This window comes from Channa argus, chromosome 1, assembly GCF_033026475.1.
Source record: "Channa argus isolate prfri chromosome 1, Channa argus male v1.0, whole genome shotgun sequence".
Taxonomy (NCBI): Eukaryota; Metazoa; Chordata; class Actinopteri; order Anabantiformes; family Channidae; genus Channa; species Channa argus.
The window spans coordinates 15,043,250-15,069,996 of record NC_090197.1 but is presented as its reverse complement, the minus strand read 5'-3'; the positions used below and the strand labels follow the sequence as shown (position 1 = coordinate 15,069,996).

At 38.9% G+C, this 26,747-nt stretch overlaps 1 protein-coding gene across 4 annotated transcripts in view; it reads left to right on the top strand.

Moving 5' to 3' along the window:
• The window catches only part of atxn1a (ataxin 1a), an 85,093-nt gene that overhangs the window by 22,683 nt on the left and 35,663 nt on the right, over positions 1-26,747 (top strand). For 3 of the 4 annotated variants that reach the window (XM_067500174.1, XM_067500163.1, XM_067500137.1), the window contains exon 3: positions 239-420. The exons of the other annotated variant lie outside the window; for it this stretch is intronic. The gene's annotated coding sequence lies outside the window, so the exon portion shown is untranslated. The remainder of the gene's footprint in view (positions 1-238; positions 421-26,747) is intronic. 4 annotated transcript variants of the gene reach the window in all.

The following is a 26,747-nucleotide window of genomic DNA, read 5'->3' as shown; positions in this document are numbered from 1 at the left end:
GCAAATCATTTTACTGCAAAATAACACTTGGCTGAAGGTTAAGCTGGTGATTGTAATTGCATAGCATGGATTTGGTTATTATGCAGTGATAATTGAGCTACAACAAGCCATAGCTGTGACCTCAATAATCATATCAGAAAAAATTATATTGCCTGCTGGTGTGTAGAATAGAGAAAGAAACACTACGCAAATTGCGTTAGCGCTCTCTCTCTCTCTGTTTCTTTGTGGTTCCCTGTAGGGAATGGTGACAGCACTTGCAGACAGACATACGTGGACAGACGGTGCAGACACCCGGGACGCTTCCCTCCCATTGGCGGGGAGATCCATAATTCACACCAGGATCTCCAGTCGGCTTTCAGCTCTGAACTGAGCAGCAGGCTCCACCCACTCCACCCAAGCGGCTTCGCCTCCGCTGCTCAGGTAGGACAGACAACTGATGAAGTACAGGTGCTTTCACACAAAGAACATTGGTTTAGTTCAAACTAAATACTGTAGTTTACTCATGGCTTGAGGTTTTGTAAAAAGCGTATATGAAATTCAGAAGTAGAATTATTTTTTAATTATTATTTTTAAATTCTTGTCAAGGAATTGCTCTTATGAGCTTGTTGAAGAGTTGTATGTATTAATGCATGCTAATTTGGTATCAGCAGTAACAGCTATGCATCAGCATTTAATTACTGGGATTTTTCACATTTGATTACAACATGGTGTCCTACTCTGTGTATTTTCGTATTAAAAAGTGAGTTAAATGCAGTGACAACACAGCAATTTTCCCCTCATTTTTGCTTGTATACATTATCTCTTATTATATTTTAGGTCCATGTAAAGTCTCAACTAGAAATGGTTATTATCTGTTTTTTTTTTTTTTTTTTTTCTGAGCCCTTTTATTCAACAAAAGAGATAGTAAATGCACTGTACCTTGGATGTAAATGCAACTGTCACCTAAATTTGTTGTGTGTATCTCTAGGGCATGAGTATGCATGATGCCGTTCATATTCGCAACCTCGGGTATAGAAAAAAGGCCACCGACTGGATAAGTGAGGCTGCGAGCCTACATCCAGGTTCCCACTCTGTCATTTAACTGACCACAATTCAAATCCTGGCATCTGGCCGGAATCTTGTTTTGGTTGCCACTCCGTCGTTCTGCGTATTTCACTTGGTCCACAACTCCGTATCTCCTCTGAAGGATTTCCCCTCACATTGTTCTGTGTTCCTGCTCTTGGCTCTGGGTTTTTTCACTTAATTCAACAGGTACATACAACTCTACATTTCATTTGGGGAGGATTGAAGAGTCTTTTGAATAGTTAACAGTTCCCAAATCAAGGAGTGGGACATCTACCACACCATTTCTGCTAATGTCTCCCCACTCCCACACGATGACCTTTTTAAACGCTGACCTATACTATCATCATGGCTTCTATCTACTTCATAATCTGACAGCTGATAATGATTTAATCAATCAGGTCATAAATGGGACTGTGACATCACGAGGTGCAGTAACGTGTCCTTGCCCTACTGATTTGTTGATAACACTTTTTCTAAAGCCAGAGGTTGAGAAGTGTCTACTATCGTACCAAAAAAAGCAAAGTAAAAGAAAAGGTACAAAAGGAATTACCTAGTGATTTTTGACATTATCCTAGTACTGACCCCCCCAGAAAGGGAACCATTGCATTAGATGTTATGGCTGCTCTGCTCCTGTGCTCAGTTATTTCTACTTAGTTGTCTGGTGTTCTGTTAATAAACAGTTGCAGCATAGTTATAAGAAGTCATGTTCTCAACTGTATTTTTGTTTTACAGTATGTGTTTCTGTGTCTGAGAAGATAAACTTCTTGCGGTTTGTCAGAGCTCTTTTTCCCCCTACCATCTTCTCCTCCTTTCTTCTTCATGTGACTTCTGATTACCTGCTTTTCTTTACTTATTACCGTGACCCTCCTACCATGATGTCTTTCGAGTTCTGCAGATATATCTTCCTCAATAATGTCCATTCCTCCCTTTCTGTCTGCCCCCCCCCTGTCTCGCTACAGTTGTGTAATTGAGCTAGCTTTCCCCCTCTCTTCTTCTCCTCTTTTTGTGTCCTCACTCTCCACAGTATCTATTGAAGTTCCTCCGTCAGTCTTTTATCTCCATCTCACCAGCTGTGTGTTGAAGCTCCATTCTCTCTTAGGAGGGAAAGCTGAATGAATAGAAGAGCTTACTGAGAACAGTGAGAAAGCCAATCCCTGTCTTTCATCTCACTGAGCGCATCTCTTGCTCCTTTCCTCTCCTCTTTTCTCCTGCTGCAACCCATGCCTTCTGCCTTATATATTTTTTCATGGGAGAGGTGTATTTCAAAATGTAAATAGAAGGAAAAAGCTTATAAAAACACAGCCAAGTTACAGACTGGATTTTTTTTCCTCTGAAACAGCAGTCACTGAGAAGTGCAATTAGTTTAACAAAATCACGAAACCTTACGAAAACCATCTTCTTTCTAAAAGGTCTCCTTCCAGCTTTAGCATAGCTGCATTTGACTAAACAGGTTTTTTTGTTTATTACCCTTCAGCAAAATACGGTTATACTTGACTCTCTAACAGCATCATTAGATTTTGCTGCAAGGTACTTCAGTGTGCTCGGGGACTTCCCTCATAGCTATACAAATATGTTTTGAAGTACAGACTAATTAGTTATTAAATTAACTTTGTGCCAATTCTGAGAGGAGCAGTGAGGATGGGGCCAAAATAAGGGGAACTCCTGAGAGAATGTGTAAAAGAAGGTAAAACGTCCATTAAACAGCTGCATGAAAGGTATATAATTGACCAGAAATGCTAAATACAAGTACCTTTATCCGATAAGTTGATTCCACCTCTTCCTGCTCCCCCCTCCACCCTGTCTCCTCCTTTCTTCACCCATCAGTCTTGCTGAATGGAAATTACACATTTCACTCCCTGCTTCTTTCTGCTCCCTCTTTCTTTTGAATATTTGCTGTTGACAGTTGCCTTTCTCTGAGCAGAAAGCCTCAGAAATGAGCAGATGGAGGGCTGACAGTGTAGAAGCTCAAACAATGATGCTGGGCGGCAAGTCGTGGTGATCAGCACATGTCAGAAAATGGCTGTTAATGGAAGTACCATATACACACTGTCAGTCAACTATATAGGGAATTAATCCATTTTTATCTGGCTGCCTGTTGAGGATCTCGAGTCAGAATCCAAGACGGAAATCGCTTAAGAGATGACATTTGTGCTAACATGGCTGGCACATGCCTTATGTTGCACTGGTTTAGAGTGAGTTCAACAGCAGAATACACAGATGTTACCAGGCACCTAATATTGCAAGTACTTAATATACTTCTGATAATGTCTGTCAATAAACTGGTGCTAATATTGTCCATCAGCCCAACCCTAATGGAAGCTCATGTGATATTCGTCATTTCAAATATTTACAGTGGTACAAAAGATTTTACATTAATATGTAACTGTAGCAACTTTATACCCAGTCAAAATACCCAGAAGTTATGACAGAAAGTATGACTTTCTGACTACACACAACTTATGTACAGGCCTTTATTTTTAATAGTTATAGAATGCATGCATATTGGGAATCGTGGGTAAATTTTTTGCTCAAAAACTTTTTGAGCACTCTTCTGCAGTAGGTCACATGTACATGTGTAAAAGGTTGTCTACAGAGAAGCATTTATTGATATATGGAAAGTAAAGTTTCCAGTAATAACTGAATAATGAATGAGTACTAAAACAATACATTTCCATGTGATCTCTGCCTTTCCCGCTGTTGTATCCTTGAAACATCCAAGGAAATAATTTATAAATTACAGACCTATAAATAAAAAACAAACAAAACAAAGAAGTGCATATTTTTATTTCTGAACGTCTTTATTGAATTACTGGATAAAACCATCCTGTCAACTCTGTTCTTTAGACTCCACTCACTGTGGCACTGGACAGAATCGTCAGAAATGAGGAAAAAAATCAGCCATCTCTCCACTGTTAATAGACTCGAAGCACCAATCTCTCTCACTTATTAAATTTCTTGCATTATGGTTTGGCCATGACTTTATATTCAGATAATCCCTGGGGCTTGTTTACAAAGAATGCTTGGCTTTGAATTCATTATTGGAGACCGCAAAAGATATTTTATATGCCTGGAGAAAGAGTAAACTTATTTATGTCTTTCAGGGGAAATCTGACAGCTGTATATGGATTCAATAAATTTTCAGAGATTGATTTTTATTCTTGTTTTCCATTTGAAACTGAAACGACTCCCACCCACTCTCTCGTGGTTAGAGGCAACGCAGCCTGTAGGAACAGCTCTCAGTAATCTCAAAGATGTCAAATTACCAATTAACCCAGCAAGGCTTTCTATAATAAAGCTTCATGGGAGCCTTCAGATGTCCGACAAAGCTCATGGTATTGAACAAACGCCTAATATATAGCCAACTGAATGAGTAGCCGTTGTTTATGGAAATGGGTGTAAAAGTGTGCTTGTTTTAGCCTTCTAATTGTTAGCATTAAAACCAATTATATGCCAGAGATATATATAAGCTCCCTGTAGTGAGTTGGCTTCAAAATGTGCTGCCTTGAGAGGGTTAAGAAACCTGAGTAAATGGAGAGGTCAAGCCTTCCTCTGTGTGTGAGCTTGGATTTCCCCCTCTCTACTTTCTCGTAATAGCTGCGCTCTGCTTTATTTGATCTAGGCCCCCTCTCTCATAGTAATAGGTTTCAACTGGGTTTAGAGGGCAAGGAAACACAGACTGCCAACTGCAACAACAACTGCCCTGAACAAAAGAGGGAGAGAGAGAAGGAGGAAGGGATAAAAGGGAAAGTGAGAAAAGTAAGATGGGTGAGGACAGAGGTAATAAGAAAAAGAGGATAATCTAGTTGCCTTTCTCTGTCTCACTTTTTACTTATTTGCTGTCCTCCCTCTGCCTTTTTTCTTCTGCTCGCCATCACTGACCCCTCCCCGGTTGCTCTGTCAGCCTCGCTTTTGTCTCGCTGCCTTTACTCGTCCTGCCAGTGCTCCCCACAAACACGTTCGCTGACATACTTACACACACTGACACACTGTGGCTGTCTTTGCACACTAGACAATTATGTAGTTAATTACCTTGCCCGGTGTCACTGAGTTCACCCAGAATACTGGTTGTTTCTGAATTACTAAGAGAGGAGGAACAGAGGAGAAGTGGAGTAATGAATGAATGAAAAGAGAAACATTCTCAATTGGAGGAGCCGACCTGTATTCAAGAGTTACTTAATTCATTTAAAGGTATCGTATGTAACTTTTTGTAACCTTTACAACATTGGTGTGAACAAAGGTGTACTCATGCTAGTGCCAGCTTATTGTAATTTTAAAAAGAGCATATAACACAAATAAGAACTTTCAAACAACTCCACTATATATAACTAAATAAAGTGAACATGCTAAAACCTTTGAAATGCCTCATATTCTAGTTTCCACATTAGGAAAAATAATAATGTACATCATGTTGTCTGGACGTAAGTTATAATGCTACAGAGTACCACAATGCGATTCATCTCCTGTTTTTCTGCCACGTTCTACCAGACACAGCAGTCTCTTAGCACTCTTATTTGCACAGTTGATACCATCATAAAAGACCATTTCAGGCAAGACAATTGTTTTTTTCTGTTCTGAGAATCATAAAGTAAAAAATCAGTTTACTGTAAAAGAGTTTTTCTATTAAACTCCAGCAGCAGCTCCCTATGTTCTTTTCAGCTGCCATCTGTTTTTAAATGTTAAAGTCAGGCTTATTAATCATATAGGAGGTCCAATGGCTCTCCCCATAAGCCACTGTGTTCCATTCTTCTGTCCTGATAAGCATCACCGTGTGTGACTCTGTATGTCTGTCAGCATATTTGTTGTGTTAATACAGCGTATACCTACAGCTAGAGGTGCAGGCATTTCTGCCTGTACAGTATTGTTTGTGCATTGTAACTTGCTGAACGCAAACAATATGCAAGTGAAACGTGAAGTGCCGTGTGGAGCTGTGGGGTATTGTGGGACTAGAATTCAGCCACTAGCTTGGAAAAACATGTTGCTTTAGGTCATTACTAATGAGCCACACATGTCCTGGAACATTCTGTGAGTCTGTGAACGTGTGTGTGTGTGTGAGGGGGTAGATGCCAGCATCTGCATTTTTGTGGTGTGCACGGTGTCTTTTTGTGGGTGACTTCATATATCTAAGCATTTGGTCTTAAATGCACGTTTAAGAGTTACATAAAACATGTCTTTAGGGAAGTTCAGTAATGTGTGTAATTCCACTGTGTGTGGGTGCCATTATTCACATAAACATGCTTGTCTGCCTTCCGCGTGATTAATCCACTGTCCTTTATAACTCTGACCCACTTTTGTTGCTCTTTTCTTTTGAATCTTTTTCTGCTTTACAGTATTAAACAATGAGTAATGATGACTGACATCATCTCTGGCTAGGCTGGTGCAGACTAATTGGCCAGAGCGGTCTGATTGCATTAGATGTTTTTCCTTCAGGGTATTCCCTGTCCTCCGCCCCTGCTTTGAAAGATATCCCTCATTGTCTGCTTGGATAAACATATTGCTTTTGGGTGGCATTTATTTGGGTTTTATGTTATTCATAGAAAGAAAAAACAAACTGCATTCACTGCTTGGTTGAAAGCGGGCCGTGTGAAATTAGCACGTTTGATTTATAGTTCAACCTGGAAAGTGAATAATGTTAAAAGCTGTGATTGCTGCAGAGGCTTGACTTGTCTTGTTAATTGCTATCATCTAAAATGAACGTCTCAGGATACCTCAAGGAAATTACAAACACGCTACTGGGACAATAATGTACTGCTGAAATGTCTTTGTTTATTGTGTGGATGCTCTGGGTGCTTGTGGAGGAAAGTAATAAAGGTGTGAGAATGTAGTACAGATTAAGAATTACTAACAGTCATGAGAGGCCTTTTCCTCCTCACCTCTCTTTCCCTTTTCCCAGTCTTTCTCTGTCTTCTCTCTTTTACAGAAGCTGCTGTAAGAGCCACCTTTTCAAGTGAGGTAAAATCATTATAGTAATGGATGCCCCTGACTGCAGCCTCTCTCTGTCTCTCTTCACAGTGACTACTCTGTACATTCTCTTCTGTACATTAGTGCAGCCGCAGGGATGCCTTCTGTCCAGGGCTTAATGCAATCACACCTCCAATATAAGTGCACTGAAAGAGTGAGAGAATTAAGAAGAGAAAGATGGGAAAGAAAGGCAAATATAGCATAGTGGCTGGTACTTGGCAACTGACAGGAGTGATCACATCAGAGGGTTGTAATTACCTGCAGACAAGGCCACAAGGTCATGCAAATTAGATCATTTACAGATTTTTTTCCCATCATTAAATGCAGATGAATAGTTTCTAAGCACGAATGTACAATCATGGAAATGCTCATTTCCTGTTGCCTTTTTGATTTTATGATTATGGTTTTCAGAGCTGGTATGCATGGAATGTCTGTGAATACTCATAATGATACACCTTATGGGAAACCAGTGCAAAGTAGATTTACTGTACTTTAAACATGATTTGGTCCAAAGGTCAGAGTATTTTAACAAAGATCAGTTTGATAAAATAGAAAATTGTAGAAAACACGACAATTTCACTTGAGCTTCATATCAGACTACTTTTTTTGGACATCTCAAAAGCCAATAAAAAAAAAAATCAAATGTTCTCTCACCTGAAAACCTGTTCTTAATTGTTTTTTATGGATCGTGGACTATGGACTATTCTGAAATAGTCAGGAGTTCATGATGACAAACACTTTTCCCAGGAGAAGTTGAGCTCAGTTCAGCAACTTCAGCTTTTAGTATGATGAATGAGGATGGCCTTTGTGGTGCCTGGGAAGTCCTTATGCTGAGACCTATTGAGGGTTTATTGCTTTTACAACTAAGAAATATGATAAAGTGCCATCTTTCTCACCACCCACTCTCTCCCACCTGCCGTCTACTCTCCATATCTTACTGTCTGTGTGTTACTCTGGCTCTGTGCCTTGTTGCTTGTGTTATCTTGTTCTCTTTCTCACCTCTTTTCAACTTTCTATTCATTTTTCTCCCTTTCATTTCACTCCCCGTCCTTATTTCCCTGTCACTTTCCTTTTGCTCTGCACCGCACAGCTTTGTTTAACTCCCTGCTGTTGGCTTTGCCACACTTGTCTCCCTTCTGTACCCCCCCCGCTCCTTTGTCTCTCCCTCTATTTAATAGTTAACAGCACTGTGACAACCACTGCTTTTTAATGCTATTTATGTCAAAATGCCTTTTCTCGAGTGGTTGGCATTACTGAGCAGACTGTGCGAGGTGTTTTAATTAGCAAATGGTTTTCCAAATGTATACAATGCTCCCAATCTCACGTTGATAGGATACCTGTGCATTTAGCTCCAATCACTCCCTCCCACCCTCTGTGATAAATGTCTGATGAAAACCAGTTAACTTTGCTTCGACAGGGGAAAAATAAACTTACTTAAAGGCAGCCATTAATGATGTAGTTGCTCTGTTTTATACACTGCTCTGTAGATCTCAACAGCAGCAGGATTATTAGTCTTTTCACATGGGCTGATTTATCTGTTGTCTTTAAACATAGTTCTGCATTTGGGGTTCTGACTGCCTAAAACAATTACACAATTCTTATTGTACATGTAATGCATTCTATATGCCATCACAAAATTGTTGGAGCAGTCTGTGCAGATGGACGGCCACTTAGCAGTATCCCTATATAAGATTCAAAATTCAAGTTTCAACCTACACTAATGCTCTTCCACTCTACCCTTTTATGTGTGGAGAGGTGCAGGCTAATAGCCCTTTGAGTTAAACTAGTTTTCCTTCACTTGGGGAGCAGAGTGAAGTTGGGGCTAATGTAGCACCCTGTGGTTTCCTGAATCGTATAACAATGGCAGATAGGCTTTGGTTGAGGGATTTTAATGGAATAGATCAGGGTGATAGCCTGCAGCCATTACTCAATGCTGTCTGAGTGAGTGTCAATCCTACAGTGTGTGTTTGTATACCCCTAAAAAAATTCAGCTACCAACACTGTGTGGGACCTTCAGTGAAAGTGCTGCTTTCTGTCAGAAGCTTCAGTTTCTCTGGTTGTGTAACTTTACTTACTTGCATGCTCTGCTCAAAAAGTTTCTCACAATAGTTATTTTTATTTTTGTTTTTGAGTATTTATGATATATATTTTAAATAAATAGTCATAAAATAGCATAAAATATAGATCAGAGTCTCCTTAAAATGAATTGTTTTTTTTTTCCAGCATACAATACAAAGAAATCAGCATGTCCTCCAATTTAGGAAGTTGGAACCAGCAGCGATTTGGGAATTGTGTAACTCAAAATGATCGGCAGTCAGTCAAATACACATTTGTGTATGCATACCCTGATTGCAGTATGAATACAGGTGGGTCTGCTACAAGCTTTTACATATTTACACAAATTGAAGATTACAGTATCTACCTGTGTAGTCATTTGCAGTGATGAGCCTGCACGTGGGGTTCTCTGTTGTATTTCAGTTAAATAATTTATTCTATTTCAGAAAATAAATCTTCCATGTACTTTACATATTTCACCTCTAACTAAATTCTTTGTTGGACTGAAATCCCTAGACCTTTCATGAATGCATTTGTGCAACACAGTCCTTCTCTTTATTAATGCGGCGTTATGGTGCTACACTCTGCTGGGTCTTCGTATAGTATTGTGATAGCCTTAGCTAGGGAACGTGCTGTACACATCACAGAGTAGCACAATGCCGTGAGCCTGCCACTGTACATAACTGTAGGCTGGGTTGACTGGTGCGTAGGAGGTTACATAAACATAAACGGGGGGGGGGGGGGATGTGCCATACTGTCACATTCATAAATATGTGGAAAATGAGTGTTTGTGACAAGAACAATGATAGTAAATCAATAGCAGCCCTAATTGTTTTCCTACCATATAGACATTAAGTGAAAATGTGCCAAGTAAACGGTTTGACTTAAACTACTATCTAAAACCACTCTAAAAATCAATGCTTACTTTGAGAAGACTTACATTGATTGTGATACTGCAGTATGTCATCCTTAAATTTAATTTAACCATTAGTATAAACGTGATGCAAGCATTGCAGACGTAGGTCCTAAGCCCTTAATTGAACTACTTTGTTATTTACTTGCTGCAGGGAGAACATTCCCATCTTGATTGTGCGATGATACCATGCAGGGTTTTCTCAGTATGACTCGAGAATAACCTCTGAGCTGTTGGGAGTTGCTAGCAGGTGTGTTTGTGTGTGTGTGTGTGTATGTGTGTGTATTCTTTGGCAGAGGTGTGTGTGAATGCATTTGACAGCAAGGATTACATAACCAAGATGCTCACTGCTGCAGGTCACTGCAAATGACAGGAGGAGGAGAGCATACAAACACACACATGTATATGAATACAATTGCAAGGTTAGTTTCTTTTATGACCTTGTCCATGCTAACAATGATAGGAAATTGCTGACTTTTCTATCACTCGCAATGCACTCACTTTGTTTCTTTGAGGTTTCATTGCCTAGTCTTTTTAACGTGTTACATAAGATTAAATACCTTTCACTTCCACCTTAAAATTATCCAATCATTGTAAAATGGTTTACTTTATATCACTGGTTTTAGGGAACTGCATGTTGTTCCTACTAGAGGAACATTCTCAATTCCTGGAAAGTGTTCAGCATGGGACAGTGCATGCAAATTGTCACATCACGAGAATACATAAAAAAACACACAGACATGGCTCTGAGCTGTAGCTGAAAATCAAACAATTGCACACGCAAAGAGACATATGCAGTCCCTATACACACACACACACACACACAAGGATCCATCTTTCTGCTTCAGTCTTGAGGACTATTGACTATTGTTATATACTTACTTTACACACACACACACACACACACACACACACACACACACACACACACACACACACTCAAACATGGGAACCACGGAGTTGCCAGGTTAGCAGAGGCAAATTTATTTAGACATAGGAAGGTTGTGGGCATGTCTGTTCTACTTGGATGCTGGCCACTCTCAACCTCACAGACCCCCTTTATACTTTAATGGAGAAAAAAGGTTATTACATAAAGATGTAATGCAGTCTTTTTCTCAGGCCTTTTCCCTCTTGCCTCAGAAAGCAGCTATACTAATGAACCTACAGTACTTTAATAGAAATCTATGTCTGCTGGTCAGCAGAGCTGCACTCAGGTGCCTGTACACCCACACGTGTCTTTACATACTATGTTTTTTCTTTGGCACACTGTTGCATAACAGTGCGCACGCACACACACAATGTCATGTGTGGCACATATTGGTCCAGTTTGGGCACTGATTCTGTTCTAAATGAAGCAGGAGTTTGTGAATTATTAAAACGCCTGTCCTCTTTTCTCTGCTGTCTACATCTCTCTCTTTCTTCTATGCCTCTTTCTTGTTCTCTCGATTCCGCTTTCTCTCACACGCACACATGCTTATCTTCTCTTGGCCCTTCCTTCCTTTTATTTTTTTAATTTTTTACTCTCCTCTATTAAATAAGAGGAAAGGAGGGCCAGATTGATTTGTGAGCCAATAGTTGAGTGTGTACGTGTGATCTGAGTGATTTGGTTACTCCTGCATTGTCCTTGGGGACAGATTTGACCCATATTACAACCTGCTATTACAGTGTCTGAAATCTTCTGTGCACTGAGACAGTCATTATTTACTGCCATGTGTCACCAGAGCCTTCACACTAGCATTTTTTGCACAACCGGAGTTTACCCTGATCTGCAAAAGCAAAAGAAACATGGAGAGATGAGTTTAAAAAAACTGGCTACTGAGTAAATTAAATTCCAAACCATGGAATCAGAAGTTTTAATTCAAATTAGTTAGAAAATTTGATACTTCCGGTCTGATATAATCTTACATTGTGTGCTTTAGAGAAATGTTCATAATTCTTATTTCTGTTTTTTTCCATGAGGTAAAAGCAAAAATGAAAAAAAAGAGATTGCAAGTTCATTTGTTAGCAGGTGGCATAAAAAATAAAACAGCTTTACCTCAGGTTTATTAACCTTTGAATTTTTTTTTTTAAGGAATAATTATCTATCAGTTTTTAAAACTACACAGTACCACCCACTCTTAATGACTCATCTACAGTCACAGACATGCAGGAATGGGTGGGAAAATCATTTTACAAATGTTACTCAATCTCCCCTGTCGTTTATCACCCAGGGCTTATCACTGACAGTGGCTCTGCCCTATCTCTCCCCGACTTTCACACTGGCTGCAAGATGGTGGGCGGGCCAGCAGTTTTGTTTGTATAGATTTGGTGTCATGTATCAATATTTTGTGCCAATTTAAGTTAATGCTCGAGTGGAGTAGATGGATGTTGCGGTTCAGTGTTGGCAGTGGGACAGGTCTATATCCTGTTTTTATGACAGGAGTTGATAAATGGCCCATTAATAACCAGCACAGCTGTAGAGAAAATGTGTGCTATGTTTAGCATATCAAATAGCAAAAAATGTATTTTTTTTTAATCACGTTTTACAGTAGGTAAAACAAAGAAAGTGAAAATCAGGATACAATGGGTATAAAAAAGTTTGACGTTTTCATCCAAAATTCTTACAAAACTATTTTCTGGCAAAACACAAAAAAATAAAAAAAATGTTTTAAAGCAGATGTAAGGGGATGGATACAATCATTTTTTAGTCATTAAATATCTCTTTGGCACAGTAAATTCATCATTAACAAATGGAAGGAATATGCCCTCCCTCAGTAGTCTCCTTTCTCCACTGTCTATCAGTTATTAAGGTTGGCGTGCTCTAGGCAGATTTATAATTGTGCTGTATGGCTTCTATTTCTTAATGATGGATTTAACTGTCCTCCAAGAGATATTTAATGGGTAGGACATGTTCATGTATCCACCCCCTTTCAGATACAGTTGTATTTATACTGCAATATTTACACACATTTCACTGCATTCAGGTGATCTTCATCTAATTAACTGTGTGACTTTGGAAAAATTAATTCTTTTTTATACTCACTGTAGATGCAAAGGAGCATTTGCTCTCAGGTGATGTACAGTATGGGTGATTTTTGATTTTTTCATCCGAGGAAGATTAGATATTTATTGGGTTCTGAGATATCTGATTATGAATACAGAAAGTGTTTATAACTGAATCATAATGGGATCAACTACTTGCTTCCTCTTACCGTTTGCATTTACGTTATGATTTGATCACCAACAATCTCTCTGTTTATCTGTATGATTCTAAACTCACAAACCCAATATACAAAAAAGTTAGGATGCTGTGTAAAATGTTAATAAAAAGAGAATGCAATGATTTGCAAATCATTTGAAACATGTTTATGAGTGTAACTAATACAAAGAAAAAATATCAGATGGTGAAACTCAGAAAGATTTTTTTATTAAATGGGAATATTGAGGTGACATTTTCCATGTTTTCCTGAGTAATTGTTCTCCCAAATAAATAAAGAAGCAGAAAATTATCAACAGAAGAAAACTAAAAATAGAACTAATTATTAGCCACGGTCCTACTATCATGTTGAATACTAAATATACTGCTTAAGTGAGAATTCTCATTAAAAAATCACTCAGAAACCTTAATTAAGGCTATCACCAGGAATCTTTTTTTTTCTTTTCTCATGCCACCCCTCTATATCCGTCTTCTCTGCTACACCATCCTCTGTGCTCCTAAATATTGATATGAGGTGTCATTGGTCCAGGTATTTATAAAGCCCCTCCCTGGTATTTATTTCATTGGCTTGAGCTGTACAGAAACATTCTTTAGGCGAATCTATTCCAGAGCACTTCAGCTGTATCCCTGGATATTAAAAAAAACAAATGGCTGATTTGTAGTTTTCTGTTTGCTTATGTGAACATATGGAAGTTTTACAGCCTGCTTCATATTCCTGCATTCTCTTCTTGTCTTCTTTTGCTCTTTCATCCCCCCTTCCAACAATTGCTGCCAAAAAGCCTTATACCATAACCTTTTCAGACCTGTGTGTGCTTGTGTATAAAAGTAAATAATAGACAGATCTAAAGGCATGTAAGCCTTGTGCACACACCCACTTGTGTGAGCACAGTATACACTCACTTAAACACACATTTGTACAGTACAGGCCTCATTACACAGGCCCAAAGGGGTTTGTGTAGGAACTATTTCCTGTTTGGGGTTAAAAAGTAAGGGGAAGTATATTGAGGATAAAATATGATGTAAGAACAGCAGCAGACTTCCTGTGTGCTCTACTAGGACCTGGGTGTTACCCAGAGTTTAGGTTTCCATAGTTTTTAATGGGCTCTTTGTAAATCTACCATAAGGCCAGCAAATTCAGTAATCCTGAGGCCTGTTTCACAGAAGCTATTTGCAAACACTCACAAATTATAGTCGCTCTCCAATTGCAGATTGTGTATATTCGGGAGCTCCTAGTGTACGTTCTTGTGCATGGGACACATATGCCATTTGTTTAACTCAGTTTAACATGTCAGTGTGGTCATAATGCAAATTTCAGCAGCTAGCATGGTGAAGAACTTGGCCTGGTATTGATATGCTGAGAGCCTATAGCCATTGTCCTCAGGTCAGCACACTAATGTGAAGTACTTGCTGTCATTTCATTCATATACCATAGTAACACGGCCACTGCGCAGTACTTTTAGTTTTTATTGCTCAAAAGCTACAATTTCTGGAAAAATGCATATAATTTACAGACATTTGGGAGGTGCTATTAATATGTAGGAGACTCACTGAATATCCAAAAAAAAATTGCCATCAGTGTACAATATGAAAAACAGCTTTTTGTGCATCACCAGATGAGGACATTAAAAATTTTGTGAGGTATTATATTTCCTCTTTTTAGACTAAATAACTTCATAGTGAAGGCAGTTATTTTTATTAATCACTTAGTTCTACATTTTCACACTTTTCCTGCTTTTTAGCGCCATGGAGATTTGTGCTTGACGAGCAGGGGGAATTAAATTAGCATCTTGAAAACCTGAACTTTGGGGTTCAAAGCACAGTACAGTATGTGTTTTTTTATCTTCGTTAGGGTTCTCAGGACAATACAAATGTATGCTATTTAAGTCTACTTCTATTAAAATGTTCAGTTGTCATAAGACAGATATCCAGGGCCTTCACAGTATCACACTTTTTCCCACTCAAGGTGTAATCTTAGAGCAGCTGCAAATATCTTATATTTTTCTTTAAACAGGCAGCTAGTATCACTTGTAAAATAGTTCGGTAGATATCCGAAGTTAAATAAATAAAAGTACATAGAAGAAACAGTACCGTATATAACACCCTTTACAAGAGTGTGAAATTTTACATTAAAGAAATATTAATCAGCAAGGAGTTGATGATGGCTGCCGAAGAGATGGTTGGTGGAATTCACTAATTACTAAAGTAGGAAATGAGCTTCAGTAGCTTCCTATTGAAGTGTGAAGTCTTATGCTAAAAACAGAGACAATGTAACACCTCACTTACTGCAAAGACCTTACACATTCACCTTGAAACAGAAAAAGTTGAAACATCCACCAACTCATATACATTCTTGCCCATTCAAACATATCTGCATGTGTACTTAAGGTAAATTAAATGAATGAAAAGCTAGCAGGAAATACCTGAGTACAAAGAGCTCAAATACTGGACATACTACATCATTACTATCAACAGAAGCTTTGAAAGGAGGCTTTTTGTTGCCTGTGCACAGTTTTCCGTAGCTATCATCAGATTAAGAAGTGTGTCAGGGCTGCTGAACTGATGCATGAAGCATAATTGAAGACTGTGTATTTTTATGTAGGATGGTTGTAAACTCGTAGTCACGATAATTCTGTGCATAATTTGGACATTTTGTAGCATGCGTTGCAAGTCAGACGTCTTAATTCTAGGTAAAGTGATTAGTTGACAACTGCATGAGGGACAAATAGTGAAGTCTGCTAATTAAAACGCATCTCACAGTGCTATACTGTGTAGCGGTAATGCTTGCCATCACAGTTTGTTTGACTCTGATATATGCAGTGAAAAAAATATGTAACACCAGTTACCTTAAAATAGACTGCAAAGCCGTGCTTTTCCTCTCCATAGCAACAGTTCGCTGTTGAGCACTGACTTGAGTTGATAGAGTGGATTCTCTCACAACCTTATTTACTGTTTGTGTGTTGTGTGTGTGTGTGTGTGTGTGTGTGTGTGTGTACCTTAAGTGTGTCTTTGTTTATTTGTGGATGAAGAGTTCCTCGACATTGTTTGTTTGTTTCAGTCCATCTCTGCGAAAGCTCAGAATTTAGAGTGAAACAGCCAGACTTTGGCTCCTGCTAAGCCAGAAAATGAAGTCACTGTTCACTGTCTGTCATCTGTCAAAGCACCAGAGAACAATTCCACATAGGTATGATGTGGGTACAATTACGGACTAAAGTATTTTTTTTGCAATAGTACATCTGTAGCTTTAAATAAGCATGAACAAAATAACACTCATATTGTTACACACAACAAATACATGCAGTATATGGATTTCATTACCTCCCTTTAATTTGCCATGTACATGAACCCAGGAACCTGACTACTGTAGATGACGGTGTATCTATTTGTAGCTGCCGTGCAGACACAAACAAAGAGCTTATGCACAGACACACAAACAGAGAGTGTGTAGTGTCAGTCACGGCAGGGGTTGCATCTCTCCAGATGGCGGGAGCCACCCACACACTGCCAGTTGTTATACAATATGTATTGTATAACAGCAGGGAGCAACAGGGCCCCTCCCTGTGCATGGAGAAATAACACACACACATGCAGTCACTCACGTATAGACACACAACAGAAAGAGGCAGTGAACATGTTATGTAGACATGTGTTGCTCAGTGTCCACAATTACACAGAAGAATATGGTTGACATCCTTGTGCAGCAGCAATTGTACAGTATGTATTGTATCAGTCAGCACAGTTACTTAAAATAATCTGATATTTAATCAGTAAGTAAACCTCCAACCACTCAGAGAAAGCACTTGAGCAGTCAGCAAGACAGCTGTTCAGTAACCAGGCTACCAGCTATTTGAGACAGATAATCAATTTGTCCATTAGCTAGTCATACATCTGTGCAGTGAGGGAGACAGCTGTTCATTTAACCTGGCCATCAACCATTCAGACAGCTGTGCAGTCAGTCACACACAAAACAGCAGTGTAAGGTGTAATAGTTTGCAATGTTTTAAATGACTTTAGAAGTTCAATAAATGAATGCAAATTATATTTTGTTTTCTGAATTTAGTGTATGCCTGAGGTGTCCTCCCTTTAACTATGAGTAGGATTGTACTCACTACGGCTGACCACAGAGCTCATGAATTGTAGAGAGGTATTATAAAAATGAGGTCACTCATAAATAAGTAACTCTCCAGTCAGAGAATTTACGTACATAGAATCAGTGTAGTTAAGTAGATGCAATAACTGTTCTTAGTTTAATGACGTAAATGTAGCTCTTGCTTTTGTCTGTTTTTCTACTTGCTTTTGACTCATCTTCACACAGTGACTTGTTTTATCTTAGTTTCACTTTGTTTACTTTCTGTCTGCCAGTGTCTCTTGTGTCTTTGAGTCACCATGTGTTTCTTTCTTTTTGTCTGTCTGTCTGTCTTTGTCACTTACGACTGTCTTTACCTATTGGGGATAAACTCCGAACTTTGGACTTAACCTAAATACCGTACTGTAGATCCGTTTGCTATATCTAGTCAGTTGAAGGTTCTTAGACATGCAACCTTTTCAGCCAATATCCTCATGTGGACATGAGCAGATTTGTGTGTGTGTGTGTTTTGACCTTTTGTCGAGCACACTCCATTCCTCAAAAGAACACAGTAGAGTGGCTCTGCACATGACCTGATGCAGGTTATGGTAGTTTGACTCATTAGGGACTGCAGTGCTGGATGTAATTATGTCACCTTCCTTCTTGCTATCTCACTCTTTCCACATTTATCTCTTAGCTTACTTTGTCTCTTTGTGCTACCTCTTTTATATTCTTTCTTTCTTTCCCCAACTGCTCTCTTGTTCTTTCCTTTCCTCCTTCCCTTTTGCCTCTCTCTTTGTACAAGCATTAACCAAAAGGTATTATACAAGCTCTTAGAGAGTCAAGCAGTGTGTCCATGCAATCATATGACTTTATTACAATATATCCTACATATCCTGCCACTGTTAACACACATTTTATCTCAGCCTGAGTTCCAGCTTGTGTGTGCACAGTGTGTGTCTGTTTGTGTGAGTGTTTTTGTGTGAGCAACCCCAGAGCACCATGTGATGATGTAATGAGACACTGAGCAGCGCAAACTGTGGAATCCCCTAAACACACGCACACACAGACACACACCAATTGAGGTTGTACTGAAAGTGAATGAGTAAGTCCCTCCAGTCAAACCATGATTTTGTTTTGGTTTTTTTTATGTCATTGGATTAACTGCAATAAAATGTGTAGTGGCTCCCCTCTGTTCCCTAGCTTTCAGCCCCCCCACTCCTACACACACACAGATTAGTAACTTTCTAACTTTTGAAATTAGCTTTTTCTCTGCTTTTCCAACGTCTGAATGACAACAGCGTCATTTCTATAATGACACTGTTCATCATTTTTAATTTATTAGACTTAGGCTCATAATTTAACTGGGACTGTTCATTGCATCTGAAAGAGGATGGAAGGTGTGATTTGCATATACAGGGATGTGAAGGACAGAGAGGGTGGGGAAAGACAGATGGAGGAAGGGAGGAAGGGAAGTAAATGGGAAGAAGGACAAGCACATTGTTTTCATGTAAAAAGAATGGATAGAAAGGAAAGAGTAGGGAAAGGAATGGAGATATTTATGCTGAGAGGGAGATACAAAAGGAAAGCATTAGACTAGAGCTCAGTGGGGCAAAATTAAAAGAGGAAGAGATGAGAAGATGCTTTTTCTCTGTCTGACATGAATCATCAAAAATCCTGCTAAATGACTTAAATTAGTCATAATTAGTGAAAGTGATACAATATCTTGCCAGTGAACACTAAGAAGGTAATATTGCTTGTGATTATAATTTAGTATGTTGTATAACATTATGAGACGGAGCAAAGGAGCAGGACAAACTCCATTCAGGTTGTAGGTAAACATGAAGGATATAGAAGGAACGTAAGAAAATGGTGAAGATGGAGAAAGAATAACAGAGGAAATGGAAGGAGGCATGAGAGTGAAAGGGTTTTACAGGGCCTTTAATGTCATGTTGACTTTAGTACAGAGATTGACAAAGACTGTGTGGGTGTACTTTATGTTTATGAAGTCAATAAAAGATCCCCACATGGCAGCTAGCCATAATGACCTTCCCTCAGCCGGCGCCCAGTCGTAGTAATGATGTCATCCCCTCATATCGTGTGGCACACAAACCACTGACGCTTTCATCCACACACATAAACCAATGCATTAAACATATTAGCACTTCTGTCTTTCACAGTGGCCATTAGATCTCGCAACACAACAGTGCAATATCCTTTGAAAACAAAAGATTAACATTGTGAAATGCCTTGCACAACTCACACGCTGTGTATTAGAGTACTGTATAGGAACAAGTATTAGTGCATTGTGTGTTTTCGTTCTTTGTCATGCTGTCGTAGCTTTCTGGGACATTTCAACATATAGAAGCCATTATTAATGCTATTAGTAACGCCTGTGCTTTTCCTTTTATAAGTCACAATGTCTGCTTTAAAGGAGAAGTTATGCCTGTACATGCTTGCTCACCAGCAGGCTTGATGCGGCACTTAATGGAAAGAATCTGTGACGATGACACGTCAAAATGACTTCTGTTTAAAGTCTAAATGAAAACATTAGACTTTAAACAGAAGTGCATTTCTTGTAGCTGGTGTGTATTGCTACCAATATGACATACACACCCCCTGCACTTAAAGTAAGTGTGACCAAAGTATTCTGTAATGATGAGTAGCAACATGAATTTACTGTTAGACTGATGTCAAACCACACACACAAACGAACACACACACAAACATATTGCCACATGCAGCAGGAAAAGCACGCTTAGTAGTGGCCAGTGTAGGTGTGCGTGTGTGTGTGTGTGTGTAAATCTGTATACCATATATATACTGTATATCGGGGTGTGTGTACACATGCAAATGCAGCATAGTTCTCATAAACAGCAGGGTTATAAAAACTGATGTGGCTCAGTGTGTAACTGCTGAAAAACCCACACTCTTAAAGGAAAATGACACCCCATAATGTGCCCCTGTCTGGTTATTTGCTTTCAGTTTCCACTAAAGTCAAACTACTTATTAGTCAACAACTTATTTGCTTTTGCTGGCTTGTTCCTCCATCTCATTCTTTCTTCTTGCCCATTTCTTTGTAGCTTTAATTGAATTTCCCTTCATTTTTTAAATTTACAAGACCATTAAAGACATTATTGTTTTTACACAAATGGCATTTATACCAGCTTATAAAATTCACTCCATAATTCTTTAAAAAACTAGTTAAGTTTAAATCTGACAGCCCAGCTTGTGTTGCTGCAATGTAAATTAAGAAGAGAGAAGAACAGAAAGGTCAAATGAGGAGGAACAAGATGTGTAGAGCCTAAAGCCAGACACAGTGACAGTGTTTGAATGACAACAATGAAAAGACATTGAGGGAGATGAGGTAGTTAGGCAGTTTGAGAAAAGAGAGACGAAGACAAAGGAAAAACGTGGGCAGGTGGAAGAACTGAGGAGAAACAGAGTTAACAAGGCGTACAAAAAAAATATTATTTCCCCAGACCCAGCAGCCTCCGTAACAACCACAGCAAATAATGACTCCAACTTTATCAGCCGTACAAGATTGGTGATAAAGCCATACAGGGCACACAGTTTCACGCTGCAGAGTAGGACTCATCTTGTAAGCTGTGAGAAGTAATAGAGTGATGTTAGCTTTACTTGTGAATTGTCTCGCAGGGTAAGAAAAAGAGCAATGTTTTTTTAGCAGTGTGGAGATGGCCGATGTTCTTGTTGTGTTGCTTAACTTTTGTAATGACAATAACTGAAATTTCTTGCGTTATAATAATGTGAGTATAGGCACAAGCAGATGTAATTTGCATGAGCTTGTAAATAAAGATGACAATATAAAGGTATGTGGGGGTGTGTGTAAACCATAAGCTTAGTACCGCATTAACTGAGAATTGATTAAACTGATATCAAATAATATTAAGAAAATCTACTTTACTGTTGATGCAGAACATTTTAGCTGCTATTAGGGCTGTGCGATATAGACTTTTACACTGTATATCAACGATCTTCATGTTTTTGCACTAACAATAAAAATTGATGTGACAAATTAAACCATATGTTTTTGACCACAAGACAGATTTGTAAGCAGATTCTTCAAAGAAAACCCACTGGCACTGGGCTTGAAGTTCTCTTATCACATATGATACAGTTTTTATTTAATTTCTTCCTCTTTCTTTCTTTCTATTTTTTCTGTCTGACTCAGCCTTTTCCGATTCCTTCATTTCTGAGTTTCTGGTGTATGATTACTTTGGTTCAGAGGAGGGTAGCATAGAACTTGTCTCACAGCAGGGAGCACGAGTGTGTGAGTTTGCATGTGTCCCACCCGTGTTGGTTGCGCAGTCTCAGGAGTGCTGCATCAGTCTTTGAAGATCTTACAATGCAAGAGAGAGAGAGCAAGACACTCAGACAAGTTCCTTTTTCTTTTTATCATACTCAGCCTCAACTCTGTTTCTTCATTTTTGTTTTGTGTTCCATCTTTTTTCTTTTATTCATTCTCTCTGTTATCACCACACCCACATCTGCTCATCTGCTTTTTTTTTATCTACCTTGGTTTCGAATATACTTTCATTCTGCAGTGCTGCAGTAAATTTGTGTCTGGGTTTAACTATAACTGATTTTCTTGCTTCCTATGCAGACCGAAATGGAGTTGGGTTACCATCCACTTGATTGAATACTATTTTCAATGTTTTATTTTTTTACTAAAATATAAAGTAAACGACAAAGAAAGTGACTCACCAGAAGATGTCATGGATTCTTCCTCTTACAGTAAGGACACATGACTCTGGCATTAACCTCTGACCTTATCTGACCACAGGGTTGCACTACTGCCCCATTTATAAACAGGGCCACAGTCAGCAGGAGATTCAGTGCCATTAGATTTTTCATTTGTTATATGTGATCTCAGTGGAAATAAAAAGAAAACCCTTAACCTTGGCACCTAGATGTTTTATTCATTAAGCTATACAGTTACTCCCTGGGGTATTCTACCTCAGTTTTTATTTTAGTGACAGCCAATAAACTGTCAAATCAGTGCTATCATTTTCATAATCAAATTTCTTGGGCTAGAAATAGTTTGCATTTACAGTATTGCAAATAGAGTGCCAGTATGAGAGAGCCTCCAGCTCTGGTCAGTGCTTCCTCTTTTCACATACCTTAAATATATTAACATGAGCAGATGGTGACAGAAGAAATGTTGCAGTTTGGACACAAAAGAACTTTCACTGACTCATTTCATTTAATTAAAAGTTTTCCAAAATATCCTAGTTTCCTCTGACGCTCCTCACCCTGTTTGAAGTCTGCTGAAGCTGATAAATTTCCGTTGCTCGTGAGAAATACGAACAGGCCTAGCTGGGATTGTTTTTTGTGATGTGATGGTAGCATGTGTGTGTCTTCCGTAGTGCTACATAATATTACATTTCATAAGAGTGCAATAGTAAAACATGTTTAGTCTTACTATTAAATAGTTATAGTAATAAGTAAGTTACTTTATGCAGCTGTGTGTAAACATTTAGAAAACTGATTTTTTTTTTTAATACATGTATGTATAAAATGGTAATTAGGAAAATATATTCTGCACAAACTGAATCTCCTCAATCATCTCATCCTTTTGTCAGTCCATTCGCAAGTTGGGCTGTGGTGCTGGACACCTAAACAGAAATCCTAATATCTCTCCGCACCAGTAGGGTGAAGCAGCAATAGTTGCACCTCAACCCTCATCATTTATAAAAAAAAAGCTCTTTGAAGGAGCTAAGCTTGCTAGCTGGTATGTGGTGGAATCCCTGGCTTTTAGAAAGCCACTTTCTTCATTAGACACTTTCTTCATTAAACTGAATAGACTGAGTCTATTCAATTCAATTCCATTCAACTTTATTTATATAGCGCCAATTCACAACAAAGTCATCTCAGGGCACTTTACAGAATAAAGTCAAGATTATAAAGATGTATAAAGAGAACCCAACAATTCCCCCTGGAGCAAGCCATAGGCAACAGTGGAGAGGAAAAACTCCCTTTAACGGAAGAAACCTCCAGCAGAACCAGGCTCAGGGTGGACGGCCATCTGCCTCGACTGGTTGGGGTGAGTGGAAAGGGGAGAGAGAAAAGAACAGAGCAACAAAAACCAACAACAAAACATCGGGCCGATTGGTAGGACCAGGAGCTGCACGCTGGAAGACACACAGTTTCAAAGCCGGGGGACACCTGCAGAAAGGGACAGAGAGAGGGGAACAGAGAAGGACAAAGACAACTAAGGGAGAGAACACACAGAGTTAATGACATACAGTGGTGACAATTGCGGGGTGAGAGGAGAGGAGAGATGGTCAAATTCAGTCTAATGAAGACTGAATAGACTGAATAGACTGAGTCTATTTAGTCAAAGCATGAAGAGGTGTTTGCTAGCTAGCCTAAGCTCAGGAACAGGTAATGTTGTTTGAATAATGTTGATTTAGCTTTGACTTTGAAAAGAGACTTTGAAAGTTGGATAGACTTTGTTAGAAGCAGTGGTTTTGACTAAGTTCCTGACCCCTCCTGAAAAGCGTGTGTTCATTTTTTTGCAAATATTTTTGGCAACTCGATAATTTTACATATGGGTTGATAGGGACACTTTGTGAGAGTAACACAAAAGTTTCCAAAAAGCAAAAAAAAAGCTATGAAGGTGACTGATTACCTGCACTGCAGAAAAAGGGAAAATACTAAAAGATGCTTGACCATTACATTCTGACCTACCATCAGTTCAGAAATAAAATAGCTCTGTAATTACAATGTGGAGTTTACATTACTTGTGGAAAAATTCATAATACGGATGTCAGTATTGTAATGTCTAGGTGTTGTAGCTATATGCAAACATTGACCAAATATAGTTTGGCCTATATTTGATTTGTGTATCTTAGAAGATACAAAGATTTTTGTATGCTGTGCAGATTGTAGAGCCTAAATTTATGACAACGCAAGCTAATTAAAACTTTGAAGACTAGTCAACATGGCTGCAGTATTTACACAGTAGTGTCTGATAGTCAAGATTGGAGCCATAATGTTGTCTCCTGTATAGCTGCTGGTGATTTGTGAAGCTGTAGAGTGCAGAAATGTAAATGCACCACATCACATTAACTCATTTATGTGCATGAGACTGTGTTTTCAGTGTGAGACAGGTTGACCTGTCCATCCTGTAAACTGATGCTGCAAGACTCATCCACATGGACACACTCAAAGACGAGATCCAGTTGTCTGGTTGACTGGCCATGAGTTCACAGCAATCGAGCATAAAAACCCCTCTCGCCATCAATCTGTTATAGAGTGCTCTACTCTAGTTATGATGTCATCAGACAAACACATGCACACATGCATCACACCTATCTCATCGTCTTTGTTTTGACCTTGGGTAGATCATGGATTTGTGTGAGTGTGTATTAGTGTGCAAGAGGACTGAGTGGTGATTGTCATTGCCTTGCAAAATATCACAGAGGAGGATGCAATCTGCTTCTGATATTGGCTACATAAATCTCACACACCATCATCATGTGCATTACACACACACACACCCTGTTGCACATACTACATTCCCATAGACATTCCAGTTCCTAAAAGGGTTTTCCCAAGAATCTCTGCGCAACACTGATATACTGTACAAAGGCATACATTAAAGAGTCCTAATTTACAAGAACTACAAAAAACCCACATATTATTATGTAAACCTCACTTACAGTGTATTATATAACACACTTACAATAAATGTTGTTTTATCATTGCCCATGACCAACCTAGAGCCTACTGTGTGCTGAAAACATTTGACACAACTATCTGAAGAGATGAAACATTTTTAATAAATTAAATTAACTCATATTTAAATTGAATATATTTCATTTTAAGTATGAATTAAATAAATTAACTTTGGTGTGTTTCAGGAAGGGCATAAAAAAAGGCGTGAAAAAAACAACTGCCAAATCAACATGTGGACAAAACGATCCGTTGTGGTGAACCTGAACTCACTGGATAAGCCAAAAGGACAAAACAATTAATGAATAAATAATTTTAAATGACTGGAACCACAAAACCTGAGAAATGGTAAAGTCTGACACTGAAAATTAACTTCCTTCAGCAGCACACAAACAAATGTGAAAGTCTATTGACATGAAATGACACCATTCTGTACATTCACACATGCACAGACACACACACTGTTGTGAAACTAATTACTTCAGGATGATACACACACAAACTTGCGCACACACACACACGCATGCACACACACATGCACACATTCTCCTGCTCCAGCTGTATCTCTGCCAGGTTCTAGGGCAGGGGGCCAGCACAGTGAGGTGAAGAGAGTGGCAGGAACACTAACTGGCAAATCAGTGGCCAATTAAAAATGCTCAGCATTGTGTTTGTGTGTGTGCGAGAGAGTGTGTGTGAGTGTGTGCATGTCCTTGTTTGACTGCCAAGGAGAGGGTTGGCACAGAAAGCACGCTTCCTATTCTCTCAGCATGCCCTCTTAACGCAGAAGCTTACACACACATACACATGCACGCACGCACGCGCGCGCACACACACGCACACAGTGACTTGGATTTGTCTTACCCTATTGTCTTTATCTGGGACAAATAAATGCCTGTCCTTTCACTGTGTTTGTGTGTCTATGCATGCTCCACCCACAAGTGAAGTTGTGTAACCTCACAAATAAATCTCAGACAGGACACAATACCTTGTCTGCTTTATACAGCAAGAGACATTGTCATGAATACAGAAGAGGGCTGTGCTTGTGGATGTTGACAGAGTTGAGGCATGTCTGTGAACAAGTGAAAACTATTCATTTAAACATGTAAGTCATCTTCTAACTGGAGGACTTTTTATCAATTGCCTATTTCTGCTTTTTGGCTTTTTAATCCCACTTGCATCCAACTAACTGGACAGGAGTTTTGTGGTTATAGCTTGTATCTATTAGTAGAAAAGGACCCATATCCTCTGCACTTACGATACCCTGAGTGTTGACATTTTCTCATTTACTGTAGAACAATCAATAGAACTGTACATCATATATGTAAACATAAGCTGTAACTTTTTCTCAAGTCATCTCAAAGACACGTCCTAATTGATAACTTTGATAAGGTCACATATCCCTGATTGTCACTAGTGGAATGGGAATGGCTATAAATGGTGTTTGAATAGAAAGCCTTGGGGAATTTGGGCAGGTTGAGCAGGAGTATTGTAAAACTGGAAATTCTGACCTTTCTTTTATGCTTCTCTTTGCTGAGTGATTTAAAGTTGCTTCCTGGCTTGTGATCTCTTTTTCTTCTTTCCTTCCTTCCAACAGTATATCATCGTGAAATTGGTTATTAAAAATAGTCTAGGTCAGTACCAGGAATTGTTCTCAGGCACTGGGGCTAATAGAGCTCCCCTGTATTGTACATGCTTCTAGTAACAAAGAAAATAAGTGTGTTTTTATAGATAAAGGATAGCGATAAGAAAAAGGACCCCGGTCTTTCTGGACATGTGTTCACCCAAGATAACATTCCTCC